General features: G+C 37.3%; 2 long non-coding RNA genes across 7 annotated transcripts in view; one reads left to right on the top strand and one right to left on the bottom strand.

The window, feature by feature from the left end:
• The window catches only part of LOC149629903 (uncharacterized), a 28224-nt gene extending 18539 nt beyond the window's left edge, over positions 1 to 9685 (bottom strand). Inside the window, exon 1 of the long non-coding RNA XR_016374401.1 lies at positions 9099 to 9685. This is a non-coding gene — a long non-coding RNA (uncharacterized LOC149629903). The remainder of the gene's footprint in view (positions 1 to 9098) is intronic.
• On the top strand, positions 5129 to 9034 carry LOC149629904 (uncharacterized). Of its 6 annotated transcripts, XR_016374394.1 has the most exons (5): positions 5129 to 5289; positions 5371 to 5474; positions 8216 to 8435; positions 8513 to 8739; positions 8799 to 9033. It is a non-coding gene; the product is annotated as an uncharacterized LOC149629904 (long non-coding RNA). The 6 variants fall into 6 exon arrangements; XR_016374395.1 differs by having other exon boundaries at positions 5129 to 5285; positions 8216 to 8739; positions 8799 to 9034; XR_016374393.1 differs by having other exon boundaries at positions 8216 to 8739; positions 8799 to 9034.
• Positions 9686 to 16280: the final 6595 nt, after the last annotated feature.

Here is a 16280-nt window from a genome sequence, read left to right as displayed (position 1 = left end):
ATGGTCATGTCTTTAAAATGAAAACACAAACTGAATATACAAAATTGTGTTTATATATATACATATATAGTGTAGTTTTGCGACGGCAGTTATTAAAAGTTGTTGTTAATTAATATTTGACATATGGCGAAACCGGTCTGGCCCCTTTCTAGCGCCTCTCTCTCTCACTATACCAATCTCAATTTGAAAAGTAATTATTAGTTTCTAAGACATTTTATTTTTAATTGAGCCTAAGTACTGGTTTTGATACGCCGCGCTAAAACAATCCCTACTTTATTCAATACACCCATGAATATATAACCATGTTGAAATTAGTATTATTATACCGAAGTTTATGATTAACTAAAAAGGTTTGTAATCCGTGGACATTTTGGAAAATGGACGCTAGATAACATGCTAAAACTCGTTGACGCCAAAACAAATTTTTTTTAATAAAGTTTAAAGATTAATTTATACCATCTTGCACGTGATACAAGCCCCTCCCATATTTCAGAGTGTCATCGTTCAACCAAATATATTTCCTGTGCCACTACTATTTTTGATAAGTATATTTTAACGCGATATTTTTGTCTCTCGGAGTGACGATGACGTCAAGGAGAGGTATTACAATGGACATGTCTGTGTGTCTGTTACCGAGTTTGCAATTGGCAAATTGGAGCAAACGTATTCGTAGCGTTAAGATGTACGTAGGCGACGATCGGCTCGGGTTACGAGAAACGTCTAGCCTCCTCCCAATGGCAGGGCTTCCACCAAAAGCTTCACGCAGTTGCGCTATTTCTTATCATCTACTGTGAATCAACGGCCTTATATACCCTAAATTTCCAAAAGGTGTTAAAGAGGCATACGCTAGAATTCAAAGGTCAACAATAGCTACGTTTAAAATGATTTTAGGAATAACGTTTCTTAAAACGACTTAACTAGAATTAAGGTATATTACTGACGATTAAAATAATTAATATCAATTATACTTATTTAGTTATTATTATTTAAAAAAAAGCCTCTTAAGTGGGTAGCTAGGTAGCCTTCGTCTCGGTTCGGAGAGGTAATTCATTTTGGTTTCCCAACTTGTTCTTCTTACGTTACTTTGATCACCCCATATGGCTACAAAAGTGTAAAATCTTAATTTTAAATCAAATAAATTTTAATTTCAAATTAGTTATATAACATTATACGGCGGAGGGATCCAAAATCCTTATTAATTTGCTTTACCAACTTGTTACTTATGTTTCTCATTTATCAGTATTGATAGTTTTTTGCATATAGAAATTCATGAGTGAATTGTATAGCTTCATTGTTTAATGTAGAAAGATCTAACCAACCGCAATGACGCCTGTATATAAAATGTGTGTTTAATGTCAGAGATTTCACCCCCCTCCCCTTGAGTTTCCTTGATTATTCTGTCCACGGCAATATCTTAGAATTCATTTCATCCCCCTCTAAATATTTTTCTTTTTTTTTAATTATCCTTTTAAGGATTTTAACGTTTGTGTATTCATTAATATTTGGCGCCAAGCTATTCCCACGCAATTTTAATTTTATTTCAATATTTTACAAAACTAAAACCGTTTAAATGTTATCTTAAATTTTGTAAACAACCTGGCATTAGGTACTGATCTACAGAACTGAATTCATCAGATCAGACTAGGGCCTTCATTGTCGTGAACTGATAATCTCAGTTATAGAGATGTGAAATTACCGTAATTTTTAAAAATGGTAAATTACCGATTAAAATTTTGAAATTACAAAAATTACCGTAATTTATGGTATTTTATGTTTTAACACGCTTATTACCGCGGTAATTTTGTAATTTACCGGTAAATTACCATTCTAAAATTACGGAAAGATAATAAATCTGTAATTTACGCGGTATTTGGTAAATTACCAGAAATTGACGGACGGTAAATTACCGATTAACATCTCTACTCAGTTATCTGAATCCAGTACACGCATCTCCTATAATTCCTATGGAATCCTAAAATTTTCAAATTACAAAATCTGTTATGATTTTCAAAAACTGTTTTTTTCTTGGAAGTTTGTTCCTTATAAACGGTCACAATTTTTAATTTCCCAAACTTGATTGACCAAACTGCATGATTAACGTTATTTAGTAAGACTAGGGTAATGAATTTTAATTTTTAGAAGAGTTCCGGGTGTTTTTGTCCCTTAAAACACCCGGACAACACCCGGGCAACGCCGGGTAGCTAAGCTAGTTTCCTATAAAATCCAACTTCCCAAAATACTTTCGCAGTTTTGTGGAAAATATTTTTCGTGCTCAGTGTCCACTTTTAAGGGAACTCAGCAAATTGCCTTGGATATAAACTGCATTTTTCCCAAAATATTTTACATTTTCCTTTAACTTAAGCTAACCCGTTCTAACTTGGAAAACTTCGAATTCTATTGATCGAGAAACGTTTTGGAAAACATCTAGAAGTAAAACCTTTGAAATTAAAAGCGAAAAAATTCGCAGATGCTTCTTAATTTTCATTCGAAAATAGGCTTAACCCGTGCTAAGTATAGTTAAATAAGTATAGTAAAATTTAAACTTAACGATAATTAACTTTAAAAACAGTTATATCGCTACATTTTTGACGGCAGTTTCTTAAACTGTGCTACAGATGGCAGTACATTCTAGTAAAAAGAGTATGTTTTTAAAAAATCGATGTACAGAGTTTTACGCCTCAATATTCATTCATCTTCCTGATGTAACCGTACAAAATGTAATTTTAACTGAATAACCTTAAATTTGTCTCGAGATTATGCGTATTAAGTTCTAATAATTAACAACATTAATCAAGATAATAGTTACTAAGTAAACTACGCATTATGCGATTTGTTTACACAACATATCCCTCAGCTTCAATTAAACTTCAGATGGTAGTAGACTAGCTGTTTCATACATAGAGATGTGAGTCGGTAAATTACCGGTAATTTACCAAATACCGCGTAAATTACCGATTTATATCTTACCGTAATTTTACAATGGTAATTTACCAGTAAATTACAAAATTACCGCGGTAATGAGCGTGTTAAAACATAAAATACCATAAATTACGGTAATCTTTATAATTTCAAAATTTTAATCGGTAATTTACCGGTAATTTCACATCTCTATCCATACATGCGAGTAGGAAAGCCGTTACAATTGACAGAGACCAAAGCCTAATATATAAACCTCTAAAGTTTACAATCAACTATTGCGCCCCATCTGGCAATTCCGCAACTTACACCGGATTTTAGAGTTTTAACGACTATAGAGAGCTTTCAGATGGGATAATAGTACGTAACACACTCCCAAGTCTTACCGGCGCTGTTCTGGTAGCCATATTGGGGGTGAGTGTTCTCAGCTTCATTCCTGCGCCTTTAAACCCACCCACCAATATGGCGGCGTAAATTATGCCACGAGACTCAGATTTTCCTCCAACTGAAAGCTCTCAATACGTCGAATTGTTTTCAGTTCACAAAATCATATAGATCTGTTTCAAATCGCTATCCTTTTCAAAAGTCTGGCAGTCCTGCTGTAGCAAACCTAGTTTTTAGTAATTTTAGGGCAAACTATGAATTGTTAGTTGTTCTTATAGCGAATATCTCATTTTTTTAAAATAATTGTAGCTTGAAATCTCTATGAAAGAATGTCCACAATAAGCCTCTGGATTGTTTACAATGCATAGAAGGTATTGGTTAGTCGCTATGCCTTAGCTAACCGACAGCACCCTATTCTAACTATTACCGTTAACCTCTGCAAGTTCCAACCTTCGCAATCCCCAGCGCGGCCCATAAAGTTGAAATGAAATTAAATCTGAAACGTGACATACGACTATACATTCCAATGTCGGATTAACCCAAACTATCCCTAACACATACTCTGTTACATTGCGCTATGACTCATCCCCGTCCTAAAACATTCTTTTAAATTTCCCGTTTTATGGACCATGTGGCTGGAGATATAAAATACTCAAAAAAAATTCGTAAACTTCAAATGGTTTATATTCTATTTAAAAGGTAGTTACGGTAATTTCACATCTCTTGTTTTGATCCCTTACCGTCCTCATATGGTTGAAGCAAGGATTTATTGAAAATCATTTTGTACTCGGAATAAGCTGCACCTTAATTAACCTATTTCATGCCGTACTTATTATTATTAAGTTTCTTATGCATTCGGAGATAATTAAACTGCTCATACGAATGCTACTTTTCATTGACAACTAAATTATTTAACAACCTGGTAAACCAAAAATAAACCTCTCCAAGTCGAGACGAGACGAGGTTTTTCTTAAATAATTAAGTAAATAAAATTTATATTAATATTAATTATTTTAAACGTCAGTAATTTACCTTAATTCTAGTTAAATCGTTTTAAGAAAGGTTATTCTTTCGGTGGAAGCCCTAGTTGCCATTGGGAGGCTAGACGCTTCTCGTAACCCTAGCCGATCGCAGCGTACATCTTAACCCTAATAACCCTAATGGAGTAGAAGTAAATATTGCTTTCTGCGACCTGCGAACGCGGTTCGGATATCGCATACACATTTGCTTCGATTTTCCAACTGCAAACACACACACAGACACACAGACACACTGATACGTCCAGTGTAATACCTCTCCGTGACGACATCGTCACTCGGAAACGTAAACATTTTGGTTAACAGATATCACGACTGATAATCACTAGACACCTTGAAGGCATTTTGGAAAGGCAAAACATTTTCATATTTTTCTAAATAACTCTAAACATTTTCTCATAAAAAATCCTCACTAAAATGATAAATAAGCGAAATGTTACAAACATTGTAACCTTTTTATGAAACGATTTCAAAGTGTCTAGTGTGAACGCGGTTTAAATCGTTCTGAGCTTCGACCCACCCTTAAATCAAAAAACACCCCTAAACGAAATGAAGTTGAGAAATTTATCAAAAAACTAAATAGATTACAAAAAGCAAAAGAGAAAAAACATCTCCCTGCCAAATACAATTTGAGATAATGATTGACCTCTTTTAAATTACTAGTCTTTATTGGCCAGATTAACTGCCGTAACCTAAAGAAGATAAAGGGGGGAGGGATGAAAAGAGACACGGCTTTCCATCCCCCTTAAGAAGGGGGGCTAACTTAGTTGTTTAGTATAGTTTCTTTGGCATATTATATCTCACATCGTTATCTGTTAGAGAGGCCACCAGTTAAATGAGAAAATGCAGACTTAATATTTCAGAGTCGAAGTTTCTTCTAACCAATCTGAGCTTAGTCATTTTTAGTTCAAGGAGGGGCTTGTAATCTACCCTAGAGCTCGCATCATCGTAGGTGAAAAAAACTACGGATTACCTAACTTACCTTTTTTTATATAAGCAATATATTTCTTTTTAATTTTGTTCTATTTAAAAGGGAAAGTTTCAAGAAGGATTTGTTGTTTCAGAATTTAATTGTTGAAAGCTGAAATGAACTTAACCTAATTTAACCCAAATGGAAATCAACTTCAAATCTTCGCAGTAAGTAAATTCAATTACTCTAGCTGTTATTCCCGCGGCGTCGCTCGCGTGTAATAAGAACTTCCATCAAAATGATATAAAGAATGGGTGGTAGTTTTTACTGACTCGACTAATATTTTTGTAGCACCCTAGCTAGAGCGAAGGCACTCGGCGTTGCCCGTCAGCCCCTACCTAGGGACACGCATTTTTTATTATTACTTTTCACGCGGACATTATTCCATAAAGGGTTTTTAAATTTCTGCCCGCCATTTAAAAAGATGGCGTCAAATCGAGCCCGAAAGACAGCATTCAGCCCATCTATAGGTTAAAGGAAACCAGTCTACTAAATCTTTGCGAAATCGGTTGAAACGCGCGGACTTTGTTGCATAGAGAAGATGTTTTTTACATTTCTGGGCGCCATTTATTAAGATGGCAGCGGATTGCGGGAAATCTTACTACTACTTATGAGTAACGTTCCTGCAATTTTGTCACTTGCAATAACACTAAAAGAGTCCCTTTTGTATCTTAATTTGAAATTGCATAATCATTTATCTATGCTATACTTTCCCTTGAGGTTTAAAGACTCTACGTATGCATGTCCGAAGTCTGGTCCGTATAATCTCGCTTTTACGAGTTTACAGTTTTATGGTTTGTAAAAGGATTGGTTCTCAAACACCTTTTTAAGCCAGAGACGAGTAACGGGGGATAAATCTTTTGCCCCCCCCTGCTGTCTGTCTAATTTGTGGCGACTTAGGGGATTTCAACCATAATATATGTATTTCAGCCTCGTGCATAAATGCAGCCGACCAAGGCCCAAGTCCTATTAAAGGTTTTTTTTAAAAAGAAAATGGCGCAGGGTTAAAAAAAACCAAGACTCTGGGTTGCAAGCTATGAAGCTACAATCTTGGATGGAAAACTAAATGCTGTTGATTTCAGTGCCACTTTAGGGATGGTTAATATTAGAAGTGGCACTGCATGTGGTTGATATCAGTGCCATTTTAGGGATGGTTAATATTAGAAGTGGCACTGCATGTGGTTGATATCAGTGCCATTTTAGGGATGGTTAATATTAGAAGTGGCACTGCATGTGGTTGATATCAGTGCCATTTTAGGGATGGTTAATATTAGAAGTGGCACTGCATGTGGTTGATATCAGTGCCATTTTAGGGATGGTTAATATTAGAAGTGGCACTGCATGTGGTTGATATCAGTGCCATTTTAGGGATGGTTAATATTAGAAGTGGCACTGCATGTGGTTGATATCAGTGCCATTTTAGGGATGGTTAATATTAGAAGTGGCACTGCATGTGGTTGATATCAGTGCCATTTTAGGGATGGTTAATATTAGAAGTGGCACTGCATGTGGTTGATATCAGTGCCATTTTAGGGATGGTTAATATTAGAAGTGGCACTGCATGTGGTTGATATCAGTGCCATTTTAGGGATGGTTAATATTAGAAGTGGCACTGCATGTGGTTGATATCAGTGCCATTTTAGGGATGGTTAATATTAGAAGTGGCACTGCATGTGGTTGATATCAGTGCCATTTTAGGGATGGTTAATATTAGAAGTGGCACTGCATGTGGTTGATATCAGTGCCATTTTAGGGATGGTTAATATTAGAAGTGGCACTGCATGTGGTTGATATCAGTGCCATTTTAGGGATGGTTAATATTAGAAGTGGCACTGCATGTGGTTGATATCAGTGCCATTTTAGGGATGGTTAATATTAGAAGTGGCACTGCATGTGGTTGATATCAGTGCCATTTTAGGGATGGTTAATATTAGAAGTGGCACTGCATGTGGTTGATATCAGTGCCATTTTAGGGATGGTTAATATTAGAAGTGGCACTGCATGTGGTTGATATCAGTGCCATTTTAGGGATGGTTAATATTAGAAGTGGCACTGCATGTGGTTGATATCAGTGCCATTTTAGGGATGGTTAATATTAGAAGTGGCACTGCATGTGGTTGATATCAGTGCCATTTTAGGGATGGTTAATATTAGAAGTGGCACTGCATGTGGTTGATATCAGTGCCATTTTAGGGATGGTTAATATTAGAAGTGGCACTGCATGTGGTTGATATCAGTGCCATTTTAGGGATGGTTAATATTAGAAGTGGCACTGCATGTGGTTGATATCAGTGCCATTTTAGGGATGGTTAATATTAGAAGTGGCACTGCATGTGGTTGATATCAGTGCCATTTTAGGGATGGTTAATATTAGAAGTGGCACTGCATGTGGTTGATATTAGTGCCATTTTAGGGATGGTTAATATTAGAAGTGGCACTGCATGTGGTTGATACCAGTGCCACTTTAGGGATGGTTAATATTAGAAGTGGCACTGCATGTGGTTGATACCAGTGCCACTTTAGGGATGGTTAATATTAGAAGTGGCACTGCATGTGGGTGATACCAGTGCCACTTTAGGGATGGTTAATATTAGAAGTAGTTTGAGCTACTCAATTTAAAGGTTGGACGGAGGAAACCCATTGTCACGAAGTCTGTTGAGAACGTGTCCTATTCTAGACCTATAGCATCAACAAGATTTAGGATAAATGCCTAATTAAGAACCGTTTGATTGATATTGAAATTTGAAGAACAGTCTCTTAAAGATGCAAATTTCATAGAGGCGGATTCAAAGACTAGTTTGGTTTTTAGCGTCAACATAAACAGGAAAATCTTAAAAATTTCTTGCCCTTAAAAAGACTGTACAGCAGGCTTGGGCAGGTTTGTTAAATTATTTAATACGCGTCACAGCTAGGCATCACGTGACGCCAATATACAAAGACTTCTGGACACCCTAGTCCTGGTTTTTTGCGAGATTGCAGCGTAAGTTCCCCAAGATGGTGATTTTTGAAACCAAACAAACTAAGTTTCTTTGAACCACGCCTTACTCAGTGACGTGTCTATGACGTATTTAAAATAATTTTTACCCAACCGCCGATGTCTTATTTACAAATCACTCGAGCAACTTCCGGTAAAACTACATTTGATTCAAATATAATATAAATGACTGATATCAACAAAAATGTAAACTACAACGTACTATTTCAGACAGACATCAATGTAGTGACAGCGTAAGACGCCTGAAAATGAAATATTTTTTTTATACCGTGGACTTAGGGTTGTTGGTGGCAGACTTTAGGCCTAAATATCTGGTTTTGCGTGGAGGTGCTATGGGTCTCGAGATTAAGAAAAAAAAACTCATAAAGGTTTTCCCCCAAGATTTACTGTCGACAAGCCCAACGAGATCTGGGCCGAAGTTGGAACTATATCGAGGGGTAAGAAAGACTAAAACGTTTCCCGTACTCCGACGTCACAGATTTATTTTCCCCGTGAGATGGTGCCACTCTCTGCTATCAGACCCAGAGTTTAGACTGGGAGAAGCTCGAGACGCCGCTTATAGGATTCCCGCGCTTTTTTCCTCACGTCAGAGTGATGTCATCAAACGGGCAAACAAGCTCGACAAGACAAAGTTTTCATGATTCAATTTCAATGTATTTTAAAAATAGAAACTTTGGTTCAATTATATTAAAAACTTGATATTTTGAAAGTAGAGACTCGTGGTAAATATGATATGAAATTGTATATTTGCATTCCCTTTAAGTTCATAAGCTATTCTGAATACTTTTATTCTTACTCTTTTTCGGGAGTGTCGAGCCCCTCGATCTAGATGCGTTCCGTTCCGTTTCAGCAAGAAGTTATATCAGTATCTCAGAGAGAAGATATAAATTCGCCAGATTTCCAGCTTTATCTCCAGTCCTAACGTAGGTCCGCAGTCAATCCCCGTCTCTAAATTACAACCAGCATCTCATTGGTTCTTGAAAACTCACGTCAGCGCGACGACGCGAGTGAGGAAAATTTCCGACTGACGAGAGCGAAATAGCCCGGCGCCTCCTTTTACGTCCCCCCTTGTATTTTGAAAGGGGGACTGGGACTATGGCGCGTGAATACAAAGGCATCTTATATCTTCTCTCTGAGATACTGATATAACTTCTTGGTTTCAGCTTCCATAAAATTTATAACAGCGATTATTTTTTCTGTACGGGATATAGTTTAAGTATCCTTCCGCCGTATTGTCCTACTCGCTGACATTTCTCGGTGGAAATTCTTCTAAGATAATTCTCTTTAGGCTGGCTTTGCGAATTGTATTTGGACGACGCATGCGCGTGCCTTGCCTAAATTTTCATGATCTTCAGGTGTGGCGCGCGTTTTACTTCTCACCTTCGTCCGGGTCGGTCCTATTTAGGGGAATTTTTATGTGGCTCCCAGGTCACGTGATAGGATTAAGATTCCATCCTTGTTAAAACACCCGCTTACTCAACTGATCTCGACTACGCTAAAAATCGAACAAGAGAAACAAGGCGTTATAACGGTTTTCGGAATAGACTTATCAGATGAAAATTTTGAAAGCTAAGGCGGAAAAATAAGGATTTTTTTAAACTGACGATAAGGCCAGTAGAGCCAACGCATTTTTAATTAAAAATAACTGGACATTGTCCACTTAAAATGGTAAACCTTCAGTTACCACAGGGCCAGTAGACTCCCAAACATTTAATTTTTAAACTGGCCTAGCTTATTTTTTTAAGTGGACATGCGACCAGGGCCACCATCCTGTTTCTCAGCCTGGTAAAAATGAGTATATTTCAGTGAATTCTTAAGATAAGTCTGAAATCGTTATGAGTAATTCAGAATATTTCAGTGAAAAGATCAGATGGAAATCGTGGATTTTAACAAATAAGAAAAATATAAAAACAGTTAAAATTGCCATGTATCTGCAGTCAGGAAAATAAAAACAGTTCAAAATGTTAAGGAAATTTTAAAGAAATATAAAACACGTTTAAAATGCTAATTAAATTTCAAGGAAATAATTAGTAAACACGTTTAAAATGTTAATTATATTTCAGGAAAATCTATATCTATATAAATCAAAGTCCTGACTGACTGACTGACAGACTGACTGATAATCAACGCCCAGCCAACCGCTTGCCCTAGAAGACTGAAAATTTGCAGGAACGTTACTCATAAGTAGTAGGCGCGTTCTAAGAAAGATTTCTCCCCAATCCGCCGCCATCTTAATAAATGGCGCCCAGAAATGTAAAAAACATCTTCTCTACGCAACAAAGTCCACGCGTTTCAACCGATTTCAAAAATATTTAGTACACTGGTTTCCTTAAACCTATAGACGGGCTGAATGGTCTTTTGGGTTCGATTTGTCGCCATCTTTTTAAATGGCGGCCAGAAACTTAAAAACCCTTCTTTATGGAATAATGCCCGCTTAAAAAGTAATAAAAAATGCATCCCTAGGGGCTGACGGGCAACGCCGAGTGCCTTAATTCGCTCCTAGGGTGCTACAAAAATATTAGTCATGATCAGTAAAATCTACCCATTCTTTATATCATTTTGATGGAAGTTCTTCTTACACGCGAGCGACGCCAAATGAATAACAGCTAATGAACCATAAGTTTTAACACCTGTAAAAGTTTCTTTCTAAGTCGCCCTGCCGTAAATCACAGGCAAACAAACCGCAAACCTTGAAACCATTAAAGTGTAAAAAGCGAGAGCTGCTCCCCAGGCTGGTTCATACCCGGGTTTTTTATCTTTTTCTAGATGGCGACTGTTTTGAAGTTTTTATCTTGTTAGGAGAGGTGGAAATAGAAGGAGAATTGAATTATTTATGGGGATTATTTGGCACCAACCAAGGCCGAATCACTTCCTCCGCAAAGTCTAGGTAGAATCGTAAAACGAAACGAATGGTTAAAAATCGAAATCCCTAGCGGCGCATTTTGACTGCTATAATCAGATTAAAAGCTTAGGTTTCCGATAATCGAACATATTTTAAAAGAGCTGTCCGTAAGACGCGACATTATGAGAGACTTTTAGGACATTCCGATATAAATTTCAAATTGCTAATGGCTCGCTTAGAAACTTTTTCGTATTAGGATCGAGTTCTATTACTCTACAGTTCAATATATTTCAAATCCAAAAACGTTAGGGTTGATTTTAAAAGAAAAACAAGGGTTGAAATTGATAGCTGATTTCAACATAGAATTTTGATAGTGGGATGAAATGAGTGCTGTCTGGTAAATTTCCAAAATTCTACCAGGGATAGATTTAATTTTAGAAGTAGGAATGGAGAACGGAACGGTTAGCATTTACTTCAGTTATTCCGACTCATAGACCACCCAGTATAGAGCTCCTCCCTCCATGCAACACATAATGAAAATTTCAAATTATCTTATTGGGTAGCTCACTTAAACAGCTACGTTTTGATGACGTTGCTGACGGGGACGGCGTCGAAAAATAGTGACGTAATTCCTTTTGTACCTCTGTCGCTATGATCCCCCTCTCGCCTAACTTCTTTCATAACCCCCCTCTCCGTCCCGTGGAAGAGGGTCCGGGACTTTAACGCGCGCTCACATTACTAGATCTGTTCTCCATTCCTACTTCTAAAATTAAATCTATCCCTGATTCTACTCTGTTCTGTACAGTCTTTCATAAATTGGCATTTTTCTGAATATATATATAGGCCTAGTACCAATTGTTTTCTATAATTTCTATAAAAATATTAAATTAAAAAAAAAGATGAATGAAAAATTAAAATGTCGGTACTTGATTTGCTTTTTATAATCGGACTTATTGGGAGATTCTGGAGTTACGGGTTCACCCTCTTTAAATTTCGTTGAAACGATAAATCTCTTCTAAGTTCTATAACTGGCAGCATCCAAAACTTTAATAATAATAAAAAGATTTCTTTTTATGAAAACTCCCATTTCTCCATTTGAAAAGCAACCGAAACAGAGAGAAAGAGAGAGAGAGTGGTGTGTGTTGAATTTGAAAAGGCATTACTTCTTTTCAGGTATAGCTAATCCATCTATGGCTGCCGCCGCTAACTCGTTTTCGGCCATTCTATAAACATTCATTTCTCTTTTCTTAAAGGACCCGTAAACAGGTGCTGAGCGACGAGCCTAAATGCTCGCAGTCAAAAAAATATCAACCCCCTCTCTACCTTCTCCCCATCTTTACACTTCACCCCCTCCAAACATGCTTAGAAATGTCTTTACTTGGACGAAGTAGCTCTTGGACAACAAAACGAGAACTTCATTTTGATTCCATGATATCGACGGTCATATCAAGGAGTGATATCTAGTTTATTAGGGAGAAGGTGTAAGATGCCTAAGTTTTCGCGCGCCACAGTCCCAGAGCCCCCTTTCAAAATACAAGGGGGGGAGAGCGTAAAAGGTAGGGGCCGGGCTATTTCGCTACTCTCTCCTCAGTCGGACAAATACAACTGTAATTTTCGTCCTCATTGGCGTCGCCACGCTGACGTGCACGAGTTTTCAAGAACCAATGAGATGCTGGCTGTGAAGTGGGGTGGCGTAGCGGATAGCGCTTTCGCCTCGCAGCAAAAGGATCCCGGGTTCGATCCCGGACTGTGGCACCGGGTGAAAAATCTGGGAGTTTTCCTCCGCGGCCTAACCCGGTTTCTCCTTTCCATCAAAACTTGCAGAGGTTAACGGTAATAGTTAGTATAGGGGGCGCTGTAGGTTAGTTGTGGGGGCATAGGGGCTAGCCACCACCCCTCTATGCATTGTAAAGGCGTTAGATAAATGGCAATAAGTCGCATGATGACTTGGTCCAATTTGCTAGCTGAACTATTTAAAATTAAGAGGCGGGGATTAATTGCGTCCAGACCTACGTTTGGACTGGAGATAAAGAGCTGGAAATGTGGAAGCGAATTTATACCTTCACCCTAATAAACTAGATATCACTTCTTAATAATAATAATAATAATAATAATAATAATAATAATAATAATAATAATCTAAGCTTTGTCTATGAAGGGATTTCCACACACATTAAGCCTGTTGCTTATTTACAGGTGGGTCCCTTTACAATGCATAGAGGGGTGCAGGTGGCTAGCCCCTATGCCCCCACAGCTAACCTACAGCGCCCCATATACTAAATTAACTATTACCGTTAACCCTCATGTTGAAAAATTATTATTGCAACGATTCTAGTCCATATGGTAACTAATCGTATTTTTGGGGTGTTATAGGAAAAGTCGTGTCTCAAAAGAAGTAAAAAGATGGTGTTTCTTTTGCGCGCAGATATTAGAGGCGGTCTCGCGCAGCCGCAAGTACTTTAGAGAATCAACGTATCCCTCCGCCCTCCCTTGCTGCAACCCCCGTCTTGAGAAAAGCGAGTCAAAAAAGTAATTACTAGACTTTTCAATAGAATTCCGTTTTGACCCTGGATCGACTTCGCTTCCAACACGAAACTTCGCACTCCATCTCTTTACATTATTAAAAACTAACCATCTTCATCCCCCCTTCCTTTGATAACGCAAATACCTTCTTATTTTTGCCTATTGCCTATTTTTAATGTGACGAGGGGCAAACCACTTCGATAAAGGTACAGTACTCTCACTGGTCAGGGTCATGTACCAGAAAATGACAGGGTTTCTAATGTGGGCTGGGCTAAATGGGTTTAGGTAAGAATTAGGTAATTAAAATAGAAGGTCAAGAAGGTTAGGTTAGGTTTGGGGATTTTTGAAAATGGGGCTAATATGGTTTGGGGATTTTTGAAAATGGGGCTAATATGGTTTGGGGATTTTTGAAAATGGGGCTAATATGGTTTGGGAATTTTTGAAAATGGGGCTAAAATGGTTTGGGGATTTTTGAAAATGGGGCTAATATGGTTTGGGAATTTTTGAAAATGGGGCTAAAATGGTTTGGGGATTTTTGAAAATGGGGCTAATATGGTTTGGGGATTTTTGAAAATGGGGCTAATATGGTTTGGGGATTTTTGAAAATGGGGCTAATATGGTTTGGGGATTTTTGAAAATGGGGCTAATATGGTTTGGGGATTTTTGAAAATGAGACTAAAATGGACGGGGATTTTTGAAAATGAGACTAAAATGGTTTGGGGATTTTGAAAATGAGACTAAAATGGACGGGGATTTTTGAAAATGAGACTAAAATGGACGGGGATTTTTGAAAATGAGACTAAAATGGTTTGGGGATTTTGAAAATGAGACTAAAATGGACGGGGACTTTTGAAAATGAGACTAAAATGGTTTGGGGATTTTGAAAATGAGACTAAAATGGACGGGGACTTTTGAAAATGAGACTAAAATGGTTTGGGGATTTTTGAAAATGAGACTAAAAACGGCCGGGGATTAAGAAAATGGGACTAAAATGATTTAGGGATTTTGAAACTGGGACTAAAATGATTTGGGGATTTTGAAACTGGGACTAAAATGATTTGGGGATATTGAAAATGGGACTAAAACGGTCGGTGATTTTTGAAAATGTTACTAAAAATGGTCAGGGATTTTTAAAACGGGACTAAAATGGTGAAGCGAGATGATAGGGGGGGGGGTAAGTTTATGCCTTAACCGTACTTTCAAATTAAGAGCGACCTTGACATAATAGAATGACCCTGATATACTAAAACCAGAAGTGTCCCTAGCATTCCCTTCTTTTCAAAACGGATAAAGAAATCCCCGGATTACAACAAGATCTCTTATTTATCAGGACGTTTATCCGCTAATAGATGGCGCACGACACCCTGTGAAGCGTCACTCTGAATTACAATAATAAACGTCTTCTGTGTTTTTAGCCGCTATATAATTAGAGAGAGAACAGTCTGATAATGCGTTTTTAATTAAGCGGATTTTGCATAGCAGCTGCCGTTATACTATTTGTACAATCGACTTCAATCCGATTCAAATACAGCTGTCATACAGTTTTTTTTTACACGACAATGATTTCCGTTTACGTTTAGGACTCTGTGGTAGATTCATCTCAATTATTATTCAAACAATAATATTAGGAAAAGGGTTGCGTTTAATTTAAATGTTTAAAAAGGATATTAAAATTAAAGCTAGAGTAAATACTTAAATTATTTTCATAAAATTTGAGTTGGGTTTGTATTTTAACAGCTTAATCATCAAAGTCTAACGGAGTTCTTAGCGTTTCTTATTTTTATTTTTAATTTTGTATTTTAAAGGGAGAGTTAAATACTGGGAACGTACGTTTTTAATACAATTATTTTGATAAAAGCATAAGTTTATAAGATATGTGAAATGATACGTTTGACACTTCCTATACTGCGTAATGCTACTGAGAGACTTCCATCTCGACATAACTATTTCGAGAAGGAGAACGACAATTAAGCGAGCCAATTGAAGTCCTACCTGCTACACTCGGTGCAAATGGTTAATTAATTTTGCATGCAGGACCAAGTTCCATCTAGGTCCTATTTAGTCTGCATTACTAGTTAGGCCTTTGACAGCAGGGCCTGACCAGGCCTCTCTCGTTTTACCCTGAATCTATGTCCTACCTCACTAACTCACTTCAAAATTACAACAAGCTCCAGTTTCTAAGTTACCAGTGACAAACTTATGGAACGAACATATCTTATGAACTTACGATAAAAGTCATTTAACAAATTATGACTACCGTATTCTGATTTAGAAATTGTATGATACAAACGTTAACAGGCATGCTGGCAAACTAAGAATATCGTTGACGTGTAATGAGAGAGGATAGTGTTTACATTATAACTTACTTATTCATAAATTTTAACTTATGCATTTACCTATCAAATATTTGCATAACTAGGTAAATATGTTTGAAGGTTGTCCATCTCTCGACTCGGAGAGGTAATATTTGGCTTTACCAACTTGTTTTTTTTATAAAATTGCCATAAGAAAAAAAGACGGCAACACCAGCTCGCTTGACGCTTTCAGCTGTCAACGCGGGCTTCAATACTCGTGGTCCCTAATTAGCAAAAGATTGGCTGGTTTTATTCAAAT

This window comes from Phalangium opilio, unplaced genomic scaffold, assembly GCF_054372755.1.
Source record: "Phalangium opilio isolate 3A_F unplaced genomic scaffold, DU_Popi_V2 ptg000105l_1, whole genome shotgun sequence".
NCBI lineage: Eukaryota > Metazoa > Arthropoda > Arachnida > Opiliones > Phalangiidae > Phalangium > Phalangium opilio.
The sequence above is the reverse complement of the archived record's forward strand: the minus strand, read 5'-3'. Positions and strand labels throughout refer to the sequence as shown.